Here is a 22463-nt window from a genome sequence, read left to right on the forward strand (position 1 = left end):
AGATGTCTGAGTGGGACAGTAATATGATCAGAGTTACACATTACATAGGAAATACCCGTCAGAAAGAAGCACCATCAAATACATCGGAGATGGGGAGATGGAATTAAGGAAGCTGCTTTGAAAGCACCGCTTTTCTCTAGTTGAGAAATAACAAACACAGGTAGTGAAATAACAATGGTGAGAACATAAGAAATTTAAGAAATAGATAATTTAAGAAATCATATTTAAGAAATATATGATTTCACAGAATTGCAAACCACTTGCATTTGTCTTGAGATAAGTATTTTCATTTAGGGAGGAGGGGCCCTCTTCTTACCCCTACATTTTTTTTTGTTTGTTTGTTTGAGTGTGAGGGAGAGAGAAAGAGAAAGAGCATGCAGGGGAGGGGCAGAGAGAGAGGGAGACAGAGGATCCAAAATGGGCTCTGCGCTGACAGCAGAGAGCCCAACCCAGGGCTTGAACTCACAAACCTGTGAGATCATGACCTGAGCCAAAGTCGGATGCTTAACTGACTGAGCCACCCAGTCACCCCATCCACCTGCATTCTTATTACTACAAATGGCCCCTAGGCCTAGTCTATTGCAATCATTTGGTTAACAAAAGAGCTCCCAATTTACTCATCACAAAGGTTGGTTTCCAAGTTGCTACTCTAAAATTTCAACTGATTTTACATAGACATAATAAAAATCAGATTTCTCCCACCCCTTGTAAAACAATCTCCTAGAGTTGTTCTGATGAGATAACAAGAAAGTGGGTAGTGCTCAGAAGTGAATTGATATGTACATATTTATTAGCATTAGTGAGTTATTGGGTGTCAGTGGCTGTGTATGTGTTCCATAAAAGGTGAATTTCAATAAGTGAGATGGGGTACTTAGTTATTAGCACATCATGCCTGTTCCTCACCGAACACAGAAAGATTTTGGAGAGAGGGATGCAGGATGGGTAATTCAGGAACTCCAGCTCATCAAATGACACCCAATGTACTGAGCACGGTAGAACACATGGAAGATTCCTAAAATGAAAGTTTTGTTCCCTGAGAGCTTGTAACTCACTCGGTTATATAAAATTAATATACACATGAAATGACTTTCAGACGAAGACCAGTCAGGGCTGAATAATGTGATTCACACTTGAAGTACACACACTGATGGAAAAGAAAGACATGTTCATCATTTTTTGTTTGCCATCTGCTGTAGTTAATCCTTGTCAAAGCTCTGATAAAGCCATCGTCATTCATGAAGCCTGGTTTTGGTTGTAGCTCCCTTCCTTCAAACCCATACTACCCCAGCTTTTTGCCCTTGGCCATTTGCTTTTCCCTTCAGACTCCATAGTTGCTTCATAAAGGTCTAATATTAGCCTGACCCTTCTGGTTAGCATCACTCTTTCTTTATGATATTTGTGGGACTTAAAGATGAACCAGACAGACAAGAACTTTAAACTCTGTTATTGCCCTTCCTTGACACTTCCAACAAGTTAATTGTCTGTTTGCCTTCCTGTAATTACTTTAATTACATGCCATTAGTGACCATTAATAAATGCAAGTGTGTTTGTTTTTCACAAATCTTACTTTTCTTATTCTCTGTAGAACTCCATCAAAGCTTTCACATGTGGTCAAAATAGAAAGTGAGGCAACTAAGCACATTCACATTTAACCTTTGGGGCTAAAGTGAAAAATAAAGGATAATTCATGAATGGACTAATTGTTTTTCCCTGCTTCTGACACTGGCCAGCATTCTTTCTATAGTGGATACATATATATGCAGTGTGTTCATTTATAAGACAGCAAAGTTAAAAGGGGTTGAGAAATAAAAGCTGCTTAATTGCTGCTATTATCTCAACTCAGGGAGAGAATTGCTGGGTGATATTATGAGGATCGAAAAACCATTGAAGATTTTATTGATGGAACACTTTTGCTCTAAATTCAAGCCACAGAAAATGAAGGTCATAATTTCAGTTTTTATGAGCACCTGATTGGGCATTTACATAGAAAGAGCTGAACTATGAGGAGACTAAGCCAATATTCTCTCTGCTATAGTTTACTAGATTACCTTACAATATCTAGTATAAAAACAGTTTATCCCAGATTGTCTTTGGGTCAGCTTTAACGACGAAGCCAACTGAAAAATATTTTCTTGGGGCAGCTTGGAGAATGAAAGGTACCGAGAATGGTTAGTTAGATGCTCTTCACTGCATCACTTCAACAACAACAACAAAGTCATTGTAAAAATGTTTAATTCTGTGGCTATTTAATACTTTCTGCATAGTTCTCTTGCTTTTTAAAATATTGAATAGATTAAATTTATTTGTAATGATAGCAATATGCTTTTCTCCAAATATAGAATCATGATGTTAATCCCTAATTACTGGAATTTATGATTTGAATTCTTTTCTTGCAGTGAAAATGGGTTATGCCAGATCATTCATGATCTTTCCCTGCTGTAGACTAATGGAAACACTTCAGAGGAAGCTGGCCAGAGTTGAACCTGTGGGCTCTCTGAAGCTACAGAAAGGCAATTTAAATGTGTTACCCCATCCAGGTAAACTCAAGAAGGAGGTGTCATTAGTACCCAGGTGTTCCTCATTGCACACTCTGCCCAGGTTATTAGGACAGGACTGATAACATAATTTACATGCCACTTACTGTGGAGTTCATGTGGAGTAATAATTACTCATCTTTTTGGAATAATAAAAACCCAAATACTGTAAATAATTCCAAGGAAAATATATTTTCCTAATATTTTGAAAATATCTAGTTTGTGATTCTAGTCAATAAATTCTGGTTAAATGAAATAATATTCTAGGGAAAAGAAAATACATTCTGTATTATAAAATGTCAGTTTTCTGATTCACCCACATTGTTCCCTCATCATACAATATGATCTTTTTACCTGACTACTAAGTATTACTATCTCCTCTTTCTTCAAATGCCAACATATTTTTGGAGGAAAGATAGATTTGTATTTAAAAGATATCATCTGCCCAAGACCTTTCTGTAAAGGAAGGAAGTGAGGTGGTGCTAAGAAAGTAAAAGGATCAGAGCCAAGAAAAAATTCTAAGGTATGAAGAGGAGTTGTCTTAGGCTGGGATGAATGGGATGAGTCCATGGACAAAAAAAAAAAAAAACAAAAAACAACTGACTGAATTAAATCAAACAGCATGCTTGGAGTGTGTTAGCTCATCTATATCCATACTTCCCTACCCCCATTCCCAGTGTTTGTTCCTAAAATGACTTCAGGGTTTTTTTCACTCACTTTTTGTAGGGTGTTTTTTGAGGAGACAGGAACATGGGGGAGATTGTAGATAGGGTGACAAGTAGATGGAAGAAACAGTACATAATTCTAAGTTGGTTATAAGCTCCACCATTGATTTGTGTTTAATTGAACCTGAAAATAGTGTATATCAAATTCCCAAATTTCTAACATATATAACATGAATACAATAGTTGAGTCCATCTCCTTTCACCAAATAAAAACTTATATATTAAAGTTGTAAGGGTCATTTAAAATTCCCCTTAAATTAAACCTCCAAATCAGCAAGAGAAACAAAGCCCTTCCCAACCTGATCGTAAACCACTTTTTCAGTCCATTCTACCATTTCACCCATGAAATTATGCTTCAGCTAATGACCAGTGTCAACAGTAAAGTTAAATGAATGAATAAATGAATAAATGGATGAAGCCTTAACATAACAAATACAGAAAACCCTTTCCCACCTCTTTGCCTTTGCTTAGAATGCCCTCCTACTTTCTTTGTCTAAAATATGTCCATATCTCCATCAATATCTAGGATCAATATTACCTCCCGTGTGGCACAGGTCTTCCCCCCAGATTTTCTTTTTTTCTAACCACACTTTGTACAAACTCCCACCATTGCCCCACCATTTAGGAGCACCATTTTGAACCACTTGAGGGAAGTACTCACGACTTGGTTGGCAGTTGTATTAGTTAGGAGAAGCTCCATTATGCAAGTCACAAACTGAGCTCCAAATTTCTGTAACTTAACTTAATAAGACAGAATCTTATTTCTCGCTCATAATTTATGTCCCATGCAGGGTTAGTAGGGACTCTGCTCCACATAGCTACTCAGAGATCCAAGTTGATGGAAATGCCACCATCCTGTAGTTATGCCATCCAGAACGTGGGCTTGTTTGATGGTTATAAAATCATGCCATGAAATAATGCCATAAAATCATAAAAAACTGCGTATGGGTTTTTACTCTCTCAGTCCAGAAATGACAAATTTATCACTTCCACTTACATGTCATTGGCTAGAATTGGCCACAGTGCTCTAATTGCAAAAGGGTCAAAGAATACAGGGGAACAAAGGGAATATCCGCTGAGTGGTGCTATCTTTGCCTTAATATTTCTATTAAAAATTGTTAAAATGTCCATACTTCCTGAAGCAATCTACAGATTAAGTGCTACTCTTGTCAAAGACCCAAATGACATTTTTTATAGAAACAGAAGAAACAATCCTAAAATTCTTATAGAATCACAAAAGATTCAGAGTAGCCAAAGTAATCTTGAGAAAGAAAAAAAAAGAACAAAGCCGGAGATATCACACTTCCTAATTTCAAAATATATTACAAAACTATAGTAATTAAAATAGTATGGTACTGGCATAAAGACAGACATAAAGACCAATAGAACAAAACAGATCCAGAAGTAAACCCATACATACATTAAAACTTAACCAAGTTTGGATAAGAGTGTCAGGAGTACACAAAGGGGAAAGGATAGACTCTTCAACAAATTGTATCAAAAAAATCAGATATCCATACAAAAGAAAGAAATCAAGCCACTATCTTATATCATGCATAAAAATCAACTTAAAAGGGATTGAAGGCTTAAATGACTTGAAACTATTAAACTCTCAGAAAAAAAAAACACAGGAGAAAAATCATGACATTGGTCTTGGCAATTATTTTTTTGGATATGACAACAAAAGTACAAGCAACAAAAGCAAAAATAGACGAGTGGGACTCCATCACAAAGCTATAAAAATTCTACACTATAAAGGAAACAACCAACAGAGTAAAAAGGCAACCTATGGAATGGGAGAAATAACTGCAAAATATCTCACAAAGGGTTAATTTTCAAAATACATAAGGAACCTCCACAACTCAATAGAAAAAAAAAGCCCAATTAGAAAATGAACAAAAGATTTGAATAGACATTTCTTCAAAGAAGACATACGAATGGCTAAGGGGTACAAGGAAAGGTGCTCAACATCACTCATCATCAAGGAAATGCAAATCAAAACTACAATGAGATATCATCTTACACCAGTTAGAATGGCTACAACAAACAAACAAGAAGATAGTAAGTATTGGCAAGATTTTGGAGAAACTGGAACTCTTATATGTTGTTGGTGGGAATGTAAAATGCTGCAGCTGCTATGGATAACAGTGTGGAGGTTCCTCAAAAATTAAAAATAGAACTATCACATGATCAAGAAATCCCATGTCTGGGAGTATATATACAAAAACATTAAAATCAGGATCTCAGAAAGATATCTTCGTTCCCATGTTCACCACAGAATTATTTACAATAGCTAAAATAAGGAAATAAACTAAATGTCCATCAATGGTAGGATGGATAAGGAAAATGTGGTATCTAAATACAACAGAATATTATTCAGCTCTAAGAAAGAAGGAAATCCTACCATATGTGATATGGGTGGACTGGGAAGATATTATGCTAAGTGAGATAAGCCAGTCCAAGAAGGACAAATAATGTATGATTTTACTTATATGAGGTACCTAAAATAGTCAAACTTACAGAAGAAAACATAACGGCAATAGGGGGAGGGGGAAACAGGGAATTGCTCAATGGGTATAAAATTACACTTATACAAGATGAGTAAGTTCTAGAAATGTGTTGTACAACATAGTGGCTATTGTTAACACTACAAATCGTGCACTTAAAAATTTATTAAGAGGGTAGGTCTCATGTTAAATGCTCTGATCATAAAACAGAAATAAAACAAAAACAAAAAGGAAAGGAAATAAGGAATCTTCTGGAGGTGGTGGATATGTTTATAACCTTGATTGTGATGATGATATGGGTATATGGACATGTCTAAACTCATCAAATTGTATACATTAAAAATGTGTGATTTTTTTTGTCTACCAATTATATTTCGATAAAGTTGTAAATAAATACTCTATTAAGCACTGGAAAAAAAGAGAAATGATTAAGACTTAGTGCCTTCTTGCATAGAGCAGGTTGGATAGATACTGAATGGTTTTAATAAAGCCAGTACCTACTAAAGTGATGTTGCATAAATGAGCATTTCATTGAGGTCACACCAGTCTCTTTGAGAAGAATTATATTTTAAGATGACTTTTTGGAGTCATGTAACGTTTGCTGCAAAAAATATATTCATAATTTTAAGTGTTAATGCCATTTACCCTTTGATATATGCAATGAGGTTTGAGATGCTTAGAAATAAAAGTGTTTATGTTTATGGTAATTTCATGGGAACATAGAAAAGATCCTAACGTACTGAGCAAACATTCCACTACTAATTAGGCCATTTACTCCTCAATCCACTTCTCCTCTAAACTGAAAGGAGAGAGGCTTCTGGCTAAGAGATTCTGACCCCAGTGGCGACAGGGAGGGTCTTTCTTCCTCAAGGCTCAGTTGTAAGCCTGTCTCAGGCAGTCCTCAAGCTTCTTCCGGAACTCAGTTCACTCCACAAGCCCACAAACAAGGCGACAATCTGACAGGAACTAAGCCAGGATTCTTGGCCTTCTATTCTGTTTCATGAGCCAAGGGAAAGGAGGCCACCTTCCGAGGTCCAGCCAGCCAGGAATTAAGCCTCCTCCTCCCCTCTTCCTTTACCCTCGCCAGACAGCCCGTGGACAGCCTTCTCAGGCTTCCGGCACTCCTGGCCAGCTGGGAAAGGAACGGCCTTTCCAGACCCTGAGAGCTCGCCAATAGCCCCTTTTTTTCCCACTTGAGAGCCAGAATTGGGAGATTACAAAGCCACTGTCACAAAATGGTCACTAATAGAGGCTTTAAGAGACCAAGGGGAAAGAAAGCGTTTCTGGGTCATAGAAAAATAAAGAAAGTGGTGAGTTTCTAGCAGCGTAGTCATGGTTTTCCATAGTCTGCTGATAATCAGAAAACCTTTTCCTTCCAAGGGACCCCAGGCAGGCTGGAAGATGTGCCTCTGAAATCTGTTCAGTGCCCTATTTTCATCAGTTTTATTTTATGAGAACCTTTCTTTTTGAGCATTAATCCCAATTCTCTAATGGGATTCTCTTAATCCAAATTCTCTTAATAAAATTTAAGTTGATATTTTATGAAGAGGTATAAACATTGCTACCACATCTCTGTTTCACATGCAGACTTCCTGGGGACCTGGTGGGAAAGCAGCTAGAGACACTCCTTCAGATCATGTTAACGTGCATCAGGGGACTCAAGCATGACTGTTTGATTTGACGTGTGATGTAGATCTTTTCCAAGGCTGGCTTTGGTGTCTTGGCCCAGGAACCTCCCTGGCCCAGCAACAGAGCTCTCTAAAGTGGTGCTGAATCTCTGATTTGGTCTGGTGTTATCCAGGGTCCACTAGGCTCTGTAAATTCCAACTCTTCTCCAGGACCAGTTCTGGACTGGAATCAAAGCTGCCTCTGTGGTGGCCAAGGGGAAAGGCCCAGTGAGTAACAGGAACTGAAGAGCTGTGTGGCCAATGTGAGACCACCATACCTTTCCATGGAGAACTGAATGTCTGTCTCCTCCTCTTGCTCTTGTCTCCACTCTGAAGCCACCAACAGTATTAGCAATGTATTTTCTTTTTCCTCAGGCTCACCCTGGAGAAGAGGCACTGTCTGAATCTCTTTTTCCTAGGAAAGCTTCCATGACTCTTACAGGAACAGAGTACTGTCTAACTTCATTTACTTACAGTTTCTAAGGCTAGGTCCTAGACAAGGCAAAGGTATACTCTTGAGGTCTCTCTTCATTAAAAAAAAAAAGGATCTCTACTTACTCTATGTCTACATAACTATAAGCAACCAGGCAAGTAGTTCTTGACAAAACAAAAGTACATTCAACCTTACAAATGAATTGACTTTGTTAACTTAAACTGCAGAATCCAGTTCCAGTCACCAAATCAACATTTTCAAGCTTCAACAATTTTAAGATCCAGTTTTCACCTATCAATCCTTTATATACATGTCTCATTTAATCTTCCATGTAGCCTTATTATATCAGTGTCATTCATATTTTTTAGATGAGGAAGCTGAAACTCAGGATAAATCAAGTAACAATATCAGTGTCACACAGATTATAAAAGATGGACGCTAGATTTGACTCCAGTTGTCTTTGTCCACAAAGCTCCTTTGCCTCTACCATTCACATTCCTCTAATACAGTCCTGGGGCCATTTTGTATGAAGGGGGATGGCATGGTTGGGAAACAAGTAAGACTCTTTTCTACCATCATCACTATCTCTTCCATGTTTACTTCATCTGTTAAGATTCTATTCTCTCTTCCTCGTTATGTCTTCCATGTTTACCTTACCTGTTTTACACATTGGGTTTTCATAAAAGATTTTCCTTGAAGGTAAGAAAAGTTGGAACACAGAATGCTATATCATTTGTTCTCCTATTTCAGACTTCTTATTTAGGAAAAAAATAAGAGTTGGGACAGTGATATATGACTGATGAGATATCCTTGAAGGATAAAATTTCTGAGGGATCCTGTGACACATTAATTGATTATCATGCTAACTTACTAGACAATCAGACATGATACCCTATACTCCCTTGTGGCCCAAATTTTGTCTCATAGACCAAAATATTAATTAAGGAAAATGAGAATGAATGTATTTCAAACTCTTTTAATACATTTTACATTTGGGAGAGAATATCAAATTTCCTCTGCTCTTATGATTTGGAAAGGATAGGCTATTGATAATTAGGACAAGTGACTCTCTAGTCCGAATTAACTAGTTTAACTAGTTAAACTAAAAGAGCATGGGTAATACACGTCACCTCCTGGGCTACAGCTTTTGAAAATGCCATCTATCATTAACTTTCCTGATTTCTCTGCACAATAGAAGATACCAAAATGTAAAGGATGATAAAACCTACACCCTACTGTCTACTCCATTGATGCTTTGACACCTTTAAGGATGGAAAACGCATTGCTAAGGTATGTGGCCTCGAAACTTAGCTGTTGTATGTGGCTCCTGATCAGTCACAACTGCCTTCTGGCTTCTTGCTGATCTCAGTTAGCCTTGCTTTTCAATGATCAAACACATATGTCTCTTCTCTTCTCTCTCTTTCTGCCCTTCCTCCTCCTTCTCTGTCTCTCCTTTCTGTGTGTGCACTGTGCAGTGGTGCGTGTGTGTGTGTGTGTGTGTGTGTGTGTGTGTGTGTAAGAGAGAGAGAAGCAGAACTCTGATCAACTGAAGTTGGTGTATTTCAGGAATTATCTCTCTTTCTTTTGATTTATCCATCTCAGATGTGTCTATAAGGGACTTTTCTTAACAGCTATGCCCCTTCGTCCAAAAGGCACTCCCACATAAATACAAAGAGCACAATGGAAGTAGTTTACCTTGGTTGTCTAGCTCCTCCCACAGGGCCCAGCCCCCAGTCTGGCTCAAAAACCTAGTCAAATGGGTCTGTATGCCAAGCTGCTCTCTACTGCCATCTCATGGTAAGCCAGCCTTTTTCTGAGAATTAACTTCTCAGTTGGTGCAGACTCTCCTAGACAAAGTAGACAAATTATGAAGGGTCCTACCCTCCAGAACAACAGTCTTCATAACAGATTACTTAGGACATGAGTTGAAAATAACTAAAGAACTACTGAATGAGTTATAGTTTTAGCAAGGAGTATATCAGCACTTGATTCAAGAAAAAGGAAAACATGATGTAGGAAAAGGGGAATCCTGAAAGTCCCATGTTTTTTTCAGGGAAGCAGCAACTTTAAAAATAGGATCTTAAAGATATGTTTATAGGAACCAACAAACTTAAAACTGCAACAAACAGTTAGTAATGATTGCAACAAAATCACTAGGACAGTCTACTGCTGTCTCACAGGGTCTGTGCAGAAGTTCACAGATAGTACGATATTCATTCAGTTACCCGATACCACTGTCGCTATTTGAATAGAAATGCTTACTGTCCTGACTCTGTTCCCTCAAATATTCATGAGGCAAAATAGTCACATGTCCCAGTCAATTAACAGTCTTTCTTTGGTACTTGATTGTTTCTTATCACTTGGTCAAAACCAGTAGTATTTTCCTCTATGGACACCACACAACCTGTCTTGCTCCAGCAATTGCCTGCTAGACATGGTCATTACGGTGTATTTATTTAGTTCCTGAAAGCATAACTTCATATTGATTAAAAATTTGAAACACGTGAAGAAGTGCCATATATTTTCAGTGTACAGCATGCAGCAAAACGACCTAGATTGTTATTCAAATGGTATGCTTGAAGCAGTGTTTCTGTTATTCATCTTTATTCTCCTTCTATCGTGTTTTGTTCTAAACTGGCAAAGAGAGTTTAAACATCATAATAAAACTTGAATTTTGATCTATACTAAATCAAGAAACCAATCTTGAAAGCTAACCCAGCCTGACTACTTAGTTAAGTATGCCTACTGCCAGTATGAGGCAAAAGTCCAGAGATGACATATATTTCCCTGAGAAGAATGAACCTTCCAAATTCAAGCTTAAATCAAATCGTAGTATCATCCCATGTGGAGGAAGCACAACTGCAAAAGACTCATGCCTTACTGTTAGAAGTCTTGGTCTTCCTTAGGATTCCAGGCTGTCAAACTGTGGCCAAGAGATCCAGGACTCTGCATTCTACAGTAAATAGAAAAGAAAATGAATGAAGAGATAGTGGGATAGCTACAAATGCAGTGCAAGTGCATTGCTTACAAGTTACTAGAGAAATAGAAGGTAAATTAGAATTAGGTTCATAACCCCTATTTAAGGAATTCTAGGCCTTCAACAACAAAAAAATATTTCTCGGGGCGCCTCGGGGCGCCTGGGCGCCTTGGTTGAGCATCCGACTTCAGCTCAGATCATGATCTCATGGTTCATGGGTTCAAGTCCCATGTCAGGCTCTGTGCTGACAGCTCAGAGCCTGGAGCCTGTTTCAGATTCTGTGTCTCCCTCTCTCTCTCTGCCCCTCCCCCACTCGCACTCTGTCTCCCTCTGTCTCAAAAATAAATAAACATTAAAAAAAATTTAAAAAAATATTTCTCAACACAAAAACAGTATGTAAACCAGTAACTTCATACAGGGTGTTAGAAAGCATGCAGTGTGGCTACTGAAGGAAAAAGACCATGTTAGGTGGAACAGGAGAAGCAATAAAATAATGCCAAGGCACATATGACAACATTATTTCCTTGTCAATACTTGTGATGAGTTCAAGGAAAATGTTTTACATTGGTTAACTTTTATCTCTAATCTTTGCTAATCTCTCTTTTAACTAACCTAGGTCTTGGCAGATCACAAGATACAGCTAGAAATTATTAATTGGGTTTGTTTCTATCATATTTTTTATCTTTACGTGTATTATATTTATCGCAAGCCATAGAAATATTGATTTACATATTTAGAGACAAAGTGTTTTCTTTTAAAATGATTCTAAATTTAAGAGTGTGTTAATTTAAATAAAATCTAAAGTACATAATACTTTTGATATGCCAATGAAGGTAATAAGTAGTATCATTTTATTTATATAAATGAGAAAGGTAAGCATCTATGGGAGATTGGAAGCTACATCATGATAGTCAAGTATTTCTATATTAACCCGATCTCCAATATCTGGTGCAGTACATGGCACTTAGAAGGTACTAGATAAATATTTTCTTTTTTAAAATATATTTATTTATTTTTTAAAATTTACATCCAAGTTGGTTAGCATACAGTGCAATAATGATTTCAGGAGTAGAATCCAGTGATTCATCCTCTATGTATAACACCCAGTGTTCATCCCAACAAGTGTCTTCCTTAATGCTCCCTTGCCCATTTAGCACATCCACCTACCCACAACCCATCAGCAACCCTCAGTTTGTTCTCTTTATTTAAGATTCTCTTACGTTTTGTCCTCCTCCCTCTTTTTATATTATTTTTTCTTCCTTTCCCTTATGTTCATCTGTTTTGTATCTTAAATTCCACATATGAGTAAAGTCATATATTTGTCTTCCTCTGACCAATTTCACTTAGCATAATACACTCTAGTTCCATACATGTTGTTGCAAATAGCAAGATTTCATTCTTTTTGATTGCCGAGTAATACTCCCTTGTATGTATGTGTGTGTGTGCGTGTGTGTGTGTGTGTGTGTGTATATATATATGTGTGTATATATATATATATATATATATATATATATATATACACACCACATCTTATTTATCCATTCATCTGTCCATGGACATTTGGGCTCTTTCCATATTTTGGCTTTTGTCTATAGTGCCACTATAAACATTGGGGTGCATGTGCCCCTTCAAAACAGCACACCTGTATCCCTTGGATAAATACTTAGTAGTTTAATTGCTGGGTCGTAGGGTAGTTCTATTTTTAATTTTTTGAGGAACCTCTATACTGTTCTTCAGAGTAGCTGTACCAGTTTGCATTACCACGAGCAGTGCAAAAGGGATCCTCTTTCTCTGCATCCTTGCCAACATCTGCCAATGCCTGAGTTGTTAATTTTAGACATTCTGACTGATGTGAGGTGGTATCTCATTGTGGTTTTGATTTGCACTTCCCTGAGGATGAGTGATGTTGAGCATTTTTTCATGTGTCTGTTGGCCATCTGGATGTTTTCTTTGGAAAAGTGTCTATTCATGCCTTTTGCCCATTTCTTCACTGTATTATTTGTTTTTTGGGTGTTGAGTTTGATAAGTTCTTTATAGATTTTGGATACTAATCTGTTATCTGATTATCTTCTTCCATTCTGTTGGCTTCCTTTTATTTTTGCTGATTGTTTCCTTTGCTGTGCAGAAGCTTTTTATCTTGATGAGGTCCCAATAGTTCATTTTTGCTTTTGTTTCCCTCACCTCTGGAGACATGTTGAGTAAGAAGTTGCTGTGGGCAAGGTTGAATATTTTCAAAAATAAAGAAACAGAGGGAAAAAAAAGCTTCTGGACAATCTGGAAGATGTTTAGATGTCTGAGCTGCCAGTGGGCATGGAGCAGGGCTGATTCACTGTAATTCTAGTATCTAGTACAGGTCCTTGATCTAACAGGACTCCACAGATACTCTACAAACACTTGGGTGTTGAGCAGGCTTAAGTGTCTTAAAAAATTCTCAAAAATAAAAATACAAAACATAAAGACCATGCTTTGTTGCTACCACCCCCCACCAAAACAAAAAGAACTTTTAGCAATAGTTCCAAAAGTCTGTGTTTTGACAATGGTGTTCCAAAGCAGGAGTAGAGGGGGATCTATCTGAGGTTCAGAAAATAAGAGGGTGCACTACTGTAGAGAATTTTAAAGAAACAATAATACATCCAACTAAAAGTTGACCTGCTTTTTATCACTGCCATGCACTGACAATTCTCAATCATGTCAGGAATAAAATACTCCCCACCAGGCAGGTTGCTCTACTGCCTCCCATCTGATACAACACAGAGATCAGAAAAGATGGGCTCTTTACCTAAACTAAGAAGTTATGGTGATGAAAAATTTGGAAGTGACAGACTTTCTGTAACCAGAGCCCTCAAGAATTCAAGGGTTGACGTAAAGGGAAATATAGGAAAGCTTTCTTACAGAGAAAATTGCAAGGCATCTTAGATAGGGTAGTGTAGAGAGGTTTATGTTGGGAATCACCCTAAATGGATTTCCAGAGGTGCCCGGGTGGCTCAGTTGGTTGAACTGAGCATTGGTTTATGAGATAGAGCCTCAGGTCAGGCTCCACACTATCAGCATGGATTGGGATTCTGTGTCTCCTCTTTTTCTGCCCCTCCCCCTGCTTGTGTGCATGTGCACACGCGCTCTCTCTCTCTCTCAAAATAAATAAACATTTAGGGGCACCTGGGTAGCTCAGTCGGTTAAGCATCCGCCTTCCGCTCAGGTCATGATGTCATAGTTTGTGAGTTCGAGCCCCCTGTCAGGCTCTGTGCTGACAGCTTGGAGCCTGGAGCTGCTATGGATTCTGTGTCTCCCTCTATCTCTGCCTCTCCCCCAATTGTGCTCTCTCTCTCTCTCTCTCTTTCTCTCTCTCTCAAAAATAAAAGCATTAACAAAAGTAAAAGAAAAAAATACATGGCTTTCCAGTGTGTTGGTGAAGGTAAACGGATAAAGCCCAGGGGCAGGACCACTTCCTCTGGCCTGAGTGTCTACCAGTTGTGGAACAATTTTATCTGTGCCATCCAAACCTTGGATATTGGATATTGGTGACTGTTCTGTGCTTTCCTTGATATCATTGCTATAGACGATAACCAAGGAAGTGCTGCCTTAATATCTGCACAGCCTATCAACAGCAAAGAATACCAATTAAGGGGTTTTTATCAGTAAGCGTTCCTATGGAAAGTCTTGAAGTAGCTGCTTTTGATATGTCCCTCTTGTTCTGAACTTGCTCCCTATAACCCAGCTCACTTCATATCTAGTGTTAACTCTTTGGGGGCTATCATTTCGGCTGGCTCTGAATTGTCTTGCTAAATTGTCTCCCTTCTCTGATCTCAGTACTCACTCACTTAAACTGAGGCCATGGATCTGATAATTCTTGCTTCTTAATGCCTGCCTCCTGGTTGAGTTAGTACTCAGGGTTTAAACCACTGTCTCCATAACATCTTACTTCCTATTCAATTACAATGGTTGACGCAGTCTCCACTTCTATCTAATGCTGTTAACTCAAGCCAGATATTCTATCATGAGAAAACCCCAAGGATGGAAATCACTGTCAACTGTATGTACCCAATTTTTCAACAATGAAGAAACGTAGATATGAATATCATACATATACACATACATACACACATATATAGGTACATGTATATACATACATATGAACACATACGATTTAAATTAGAAAGGAGGCTGAAGTTGATTTGCTTGATTATATTCTTTTTTCCAATAAGAAAAAAGGTCTAGTGCAGTAAATGACAGACAGTGACACAAGCTCATTATTATATAACATATGTACTGGCCAATGCTTTACCAGCACTGTTATATAAACTGTCTCATCTGAATCTCATAACAGCCCTGTTGATATTATTTCCCATACTACAGATGAGAGAAAACAAGAAGGCCCATAAAAACAAAGAAACTTTTTCCAGATCACATAGCTAGTAGGGGAAGGGGTTCAAACCTATCTTCTTTCTGCCTCCTGCGTTAGCAGGCACATCTACTAAATGGCACCAATGCTGTTGGATTAGGTCCTACAAAAACCCACGATGATAAAAATTCTATCAAATTTCTCTTAACATCCCATCAGGGAAAGAAAAGAGACAGTGTCCTAATCTGAAGCAAAATGCCATGATGTGTAAAAGGGATGTGATGAAGGTAGAGAAAGAATCCCACTCCCATTTCCCATGTATCTAGATCAAGTCTTAAACGTTTTTCCCTAATTAAACAGCCTTTTTAAATTCTTCCATCCCTTCCTCTACTTTTAAGTCAGCCGTTTAAGTAACATTTTCAATTTATTTTTTTCCCACAAATTTGCCAGGCTTCTTGCATTTTCAGCCTTCACATGTTTAATGAGAACACACTGGGTATAAGGCCTTATGTCAATCCACCTTCTCTAGGTTGCATTTTCTAGCAAGCATTAGCATAAATACCAACATGTTTACATCATAATTACTTTAATTCCCTTGGCCCCAACTAGACCTGGAGTGTGTCATTCCACAGTGATTTCAGGGGTAAGAGATCATTACTGGTCCATGAAACAAAAATTACAGTAAATGCTTAGAAACTTGGCACACTGATGCTGAAATGATCCCAAGTTTGCATCAGGGAGGGCACAACACTTTTACATTGATGTGAGTAAGTCACAATTTTCTAGGTCTTCAGGTTCTCGTTTATAAAACAAGGGTCAAAATCCTTATCTTTACTTTTTGTCCATGAATAATTGCAAATATGGACATTTTGGCACCTGAAAAGCGTCAAAAAACGCATGTTTTTCCTTGGAGAAAAGCACTAGATAAATATTATTATAAAATTGGCAAAACCCTTTGCTGGGTTTACAACATAAAAGTCAGAGACCTTTCCCTCTTATAGGTAAAAGAGTTTAGTACAGCTAGCAATGTTGCAAAGCAAATGTTTAGGAAGTAAGAATTTTAAATGGCACGTGTGCAATTACTTACACACATATGAATGTACAAAGGTCTATATTGGGGCTTATTATTAATAACCAGAAAATTAACAGTAGTAGACCTTAAAGTCAGAGGCCCAGTTGAAGTAAATGCAATTTTATGAGGGATATTTCTATTTTTCTTATACAACAGAGATTTAAATATTCACTGGTAAAACCATATTTATGGACTATTTAATGCATGCAGAGCCCTGTGGATATAGGATAGAAAATGGTTTGTATTTATTGAGCACCTATCATATTCTCAATGCCATGCAAGGTGCATTTACTTATATTTGTGAGCGGGGGAAGGTGGAAGGACAGGGAGATAGAAGGTGTAAGAGAAAGAGGAATGGAGTATTCTAGCTTGAGTCTCAGCTATACTCATCACTGGGATTCATCTGGCAAACTCATAGCATTATCTGTCTATTGGCACAAGGGAGGTAAGAACCCTTTAAGAGAGTACTAATTCAGACAAACTGGCTTGAGCCATGACAGTACCTCATTTATCAATGAGGTAGGACAATCCACGGGACTGCCACTGTGATTTGTGTTCTGTCCTAACCGTACATGGACTCATATACACGGGACTCGTCTATTACAGAGGTAATTATATTAAGTCGGAGACAGAGAACAAAGTCTCCATTTTGGTAGGGATGCAGAGTAGTGTGTGCACATGGAAGACTACAAAGAATATAGTACAACTTTGACACCTTGAGAGATTGAGTAAACCAGCTACACGACGCTGGTGGCAGCATGTAGTCCACCATGGCAACACACCCACAGCTCCTCAAAATAATAATCTCAGAAGAGTGAAAAGTAGACCTGGCTGTGGAATACTTCGCTGGCAGAGGTGGGGATGTCGGGAAGCAGGGCCCTTGGCATGGACCTGTGTGCTGGCAGCAATGGCTCCTCCAAGGTACTTGAAGCAGGGTCTGGCGGTAGTGGTTGGTGGTGGTGAGATGACTAATGGCATCTGATAACTGAACACATTTCTTAACGAACACACATGCAACACACTACTAGGGACAAGGTGCTGCAGGGGCTGAATTTATTACAATAGCTGTGGGTGGTCCATCAGAGAAATACCATTTATGTGACCTTACAAAATATGTTTTCCACAAAAAATATATCTAACAGCCACGATAATGGAAGGACATTGTCCTTCTCTTACTGATAAGAAACTGTAGCTCAAAAAAAAAAAAAAAAGAAATTTCATTAAGGTTACCATACAGGTTGTACAGTGGGCCCTAAAAAGATACATGCACGCCCTAACCCATAGGACCTGTATTACCTTGTATGGCAAAAGATATGATTAAGAATAAGAATAGTGAGAGAAAGAGCTTATTCAGGATTATCCAAATGAGTCTTAAATGCAATCGCATATATCCTCATAAGAGAGAAGCAGAGAGGCACCTGAGTGGCTCAGTTCGTTGAGCATCCGACTTTGGCTCAGGTCATGATCTCAGTTTGTGAGATCGAGCCCCACACTGGGCTCTGTGCTGACAGTTCAAAGCCTGGAGTCCGCTTCGGATTCCGCGTCTCCCTCTCTTTCTCTGCCCTTCCTCCACTTGCGCTCTGTCTCTCTCTGTCTCTCAAAAAGAATAAACATTATTTTTTTTTTAAAAAGAAAGAAGCAGAGGGAATTTTGAAACAGACACACAGAGGAGAGGACACACAGAAGAAGAGGAAGCGATACAATCATCAAGGTAAAGACTGGAGCAGTGCAGCCACAAGCCTGGAGTCACCAGAAGCTCGAAGAGGCAAGGGGCAGCTCTTCCAACACCTTGATCTCAGTTCTGGCCTCCGGAATTGTGACGGCACACATATCTGTTCCAAGCTACCCACTCTGATAGTTTCTTATCACCACCATAGGAAACTAATACAGCCACATAATGATCTAGTAAAAGGAGGAGACATGTTTCAGATCTAAGTTTGTCTGGCTTTAAAATCTGTCTTTTTGAGCCTTGCTGGGATGCCTCCTCTATACCATCAGTACTTGCTGCAGCTGTTTAGCTCTTGGTCTTGCAAGATACTTACCATCTGCTTTAGTCGACACCACCTTCCATTTGGAAATGCATTAAAACTGGATATATTAAGATTTCAATGAGAAGTATATGCAGTAAGGGCTATAGGAACTGAGTCAAGAGAACTTGTTATAGGCAGAGATGATCAGGGAAGAGTTTATGGAGAAGAAGGCTTTGAATTGTGAGGAAAAGGATGCACGTAATTGGATAATTGTGAAAGACCAGGTATTACATTGTGGAGTCTCTGAAGAATGGCTTAAGCAATATTTCAAGGGGAAAATTACAAGCTCCATACACAGTACACTGTGTAACCCAGCTTGCAATTGAAAATCTTGTACTAAAATGAGAAACTAATTAGATTTAGATCCTGATTGTTTCTGTTATTGCTAGAGTGGATTGTTACTATCCCTTCTGGAATCTGAGGTATTCTTATTTACTTTCTGAAGATCCTTTTCTTAAAAAAAATCCTTCCCATATCCAAATTCATTACTGAATTGGTTTTGTAGCTACATCTCTTTGTGGCCAGGCATTTTCTTTCTGTCCATGTGTCTCCTTCAATGCCATCTGTTTTGCTAAAGGATTTAATGAATTACAAGCCAGGCCAGCAACATATAGGGCCACAAAGACCCCATTCTTGAAAAACAGGTTTTAGCTTTACTTCAGCCCTTCCTTCTCCAGGAAGGTGAATTAAGTAATCTTTACAAGAGATAAAATTACCTGCACTCTTGCCTAACATAATAATGAAAAAGAGAAGGCCTTTTATCTATTCATTGCAAACAGAGTAATCACAATTTGCTATGGCTCACAGAAACAGGAAAAAACAATAACAACAAACCACCACAACTAATGTGTTTTTCATTTTATCTGAGGACCTGAAGAACTTGGTAGTCTGACTCTAGTTCATTACATCCAAAGATTTAATCTCCGATGGCACAGTAGCAAGAAATATGTTTATGTTCGAGGTTGTAACGATGTCACTCCAGATCAATACTCACAGAGACTGTGGGAAAGAGGTTCTTTTTTTTTTTTTTTGCAAAAACACCTACTGTGTATTTCCCACCTCAGAACAGAGAGGCTGAGAGGGGGCATTTGGGGTGTGACAACCACCCTCTGGAATCGCTGGCCAGGCAACATCTGTATTGCTTTCCTGCTGTGCAAGGCACAGTGCCATAAACTGTGGCGTATAAAAACAGGTTTAAAGCATGATCTCTGTCTTAAAAATCCTGTTCGAGAGATGAGACAAAATGTCTTAAATTTTAAACAATAGCCCCAAACAATCAAAACAAAAAGAACCCCAAGTAAGAGTTCAAGAAAGCAAAAATAGCACAAGACAGGACATATTTAATTATCAATAATTACTACAGGATGTCAGAGAAATGGAGAGAACACACCACACTGAAGTGGTCTGGAAAAACGCCATGGCAGCACCAAGATTTGAAATGAATCATGCTAGATGAGTATTTTAAAAAAATCAATATCTAGAATCACCAAATGGTGCCTTTATGTATATTCAGTATACACTGGTAATGTATAAGGATTGTCTTGCTCATGTTGGAGGATCAAATCTAATATGCATTGACTTGAACCAGTAAACATCGACAAGCCTTTTTCATCCATCACCATATAAATTGAGTATGCAAACAGAAACATCTATTCCTCACTTATTTTACAAATAAAATTTGTACAAATAAAATAAAATACCTGTGTCCTGCAGGTGGAGGCTCTAATCTTATGGATTTTATCCCTTTGGGACTATTTGTGTGTTTGTATTGACCTCAGTTCATCTTTCTTAAATTAACATGCAAGGACCAGGTTTTCCATTCCAAAGAACATGACTGATCCAAAGACATAAAGCAATTAAATTTCCAAGAAGAAGCCTCCTCCTAACATCTGGTACACCTCACTTTATCAATAAGAATTCACTTAGAATTATGATGACGGCTATGATTATTACTACTACCTACTAATTTTAATGATGGAAAGACTCTGGTTCCATGTGCTCTGTAATCCTGTCATATGATTATCAAATCTGACAGACAAACCTCAGATTTCTTGTTCTGCAGGTTTCAACCACTTGTCCAATAAATATTACAGAATGTCTGCTCTATAGTATGTGATATTTCAGGCACTGCAGATATAATGGTGAAGAGGAAAGCTACAACATCTATGTGTTCATGCAGTTTGCATCCGTGTGTGTTTGTGTGTGTGACTGCACACAAGTGTGTTGGGGGGAGAGAGACAATAAACAGTAATTCAATTAATAAAAGTCATTTAGATTGTGAGGTGTCTGCTTTGTAGATGATGGTGTGATGAGATGCAGAATGATTGCAGAGGGTGGTCATTGAGTGGACATATAATTATTTTAGATGATGTGGTCACCAAAGGCCTCTCTGAGAAGGTCATATTTCAACTAAGAATTGAATAGAGACAGCGACGTGAAGACTAAGGGGAGAATGGTCCAGCCAGACAGAAGAGTGAGTACAAAGGTCCTGGGATAGAAATGAGCTTGTTCCAGGAGGAAAAGGCCAGGATGGCTAGAGCAGAATGAGAGGGGTACTGGTTGGAAAAAGCAGGAAGAGGAAGGCAGGAGTTAGACCATGTGGGGCCTTGTGGGCCATGGAAATGACTCAATATGCCTGCTTAGGGCAAATACTAACAGTGATTTCATAAGATCAAAGCAAATTTAGTTGAATTAATTTCTAGCATTATATCTGCTCTTGTATGATATGATACTTTTTGGTGACAAACATTTTACTAGAAATATAACATTTACCAAAACAGAGATCTGTTCATACAATTTTATAAGCTGATTTATGCTTGAGTAAGAAAGTATAAGATTTCTGCAAAGTATTGCATTGCTCCCACCCTCTCTCACAATATTATTTACACAGAAGTGTGGAAAACAAAGAAAAAAAAATCTATGATAACATAACACTAACAAATCACCTATTTTCAGTTGTCTTTGCTCCTTCTTATACTCTGTCCTCAAGCATACAGCATCGTGATGTAGCTTTAATCACAGCAGATACATGATTTTCCTTCAGTGCTTTCAAAGCACATTTAGAGTAGGGTACTTATTATTTTGTAAGATTTGGTCATTGGCAAGAAGATTTCTTGGCAACTCTTAAATAAGCCTGGCAAACTGGACTCCATTGATCACTGCTTGCAATGATTTTCCCCTCTCGTTGACTCAGATCTCCACTTCTTATCAAAATTGGCCTTTCAGGGTAAAAAAGGACTTGAGACGAAAAGTAATTTCTGATAAGCAGTAATGAGCCTGACTCCTTCTTATGAATCTCCCCGGGTATAAAAATTAGATTCTAAGTAATTCTAAATAATTTTGGAGAATTCACAGGAGGAGAATTCCTCCTCTTGGTTGAGTGTCATTTGGTTGCAAATGAGAAGACACAGCTGTGGGATGGCTAATTAGAAGACTTTAACCTCACCTCACTATGTCTTAACAAAACCTAGAAAACAGACATTTTCCTTAGTCTTTGCGTAAGATTTTAAAACTCTCTGACACGGGGATTTGAATATAGGGATCTACAGAGCTTAAAAGGTCAATGGACGAGTTAGTAGAATTGATTTTTAAGGAATGGATTTTATTTCATAAATTCATGTGTTATTTAGAAAATTGAAGTAGAAGGACCAAATATAGTATATTCTGCACTACTCCACATTTTCCCCCAGATAGTTACCTCTGATATTGCCACAGAAATGAAATCATTTTAAACAGAACTTAATAGAGTCTCACAGAAATTGTTAATAGAATTTAATATTGGTTTAAGTGGAAGGCTTCAGGGGAAAAAGGGAGAAAATCTATCATTTGTTTTGTGGTTATTTTACAAGGTTTAAATTTAAATATCTCCCCTTGCAGTTATCACAGGCAGTACAGAAGTCTTTTGGTTTTTTTTAATTTTAATTTATTTTTTTAATTTATATCCAAGTTAGTTAGCATATAGTGCAACAATGATTTCAGGAGTAGATTCCTTAATGCCCCGTACGCATTTAGCCCATTCCCCCTCCCACAACCCCTCCAGTAACCCTCAGTTTGTTCTCCATATTTAAGTCTCTTATGTTTTTCCCCCTCCATGTTGATATTATGTTTGTTTCCCTTCCCTTATGTTTATCTGTTTAGTACAAAAGTCTTGATACCTGGGCTCACCATCCATCCGTTACT

The 22463-nt window shown here is 38.1% G+C and overlaps 1 protein-coding gene across 1 annotated transcript in view; it reads right to left on the reverse strand.

Moving 5' to 3' along the window:
- Positions 1-22463, reverse strand: part of SEMA6D (semaphorin 6D) — a 571597-nt gene that overhangs the window by 296987 nt on the left and 252147 nt on the right. The window contains exon 3 of the mRNA XM_078448584.2: positions 10748-10819. The gene's annotated coding sequence lies outside the window, so the exon portion shown is untranslated. The remainder of the gene's footprint in view (positions 1-10747; positions 10820-22463) is intronic.

The sequence above is a fragment of the Panthera onca genome, chromosome B3 (assembly GCF_046562875.1).
Source record: "Panthera onca isolate mPanOnc1 chromosome B3, mPanOnc1 haplotype 2, whole genome shotgun sequence".
Taxonomy (NCBI): domain Eukaryota; kingdom Metazoa; phylum Chordata; class Mammalia; order Carnivora; family Felidae; genus Panthera; species Panthera onca.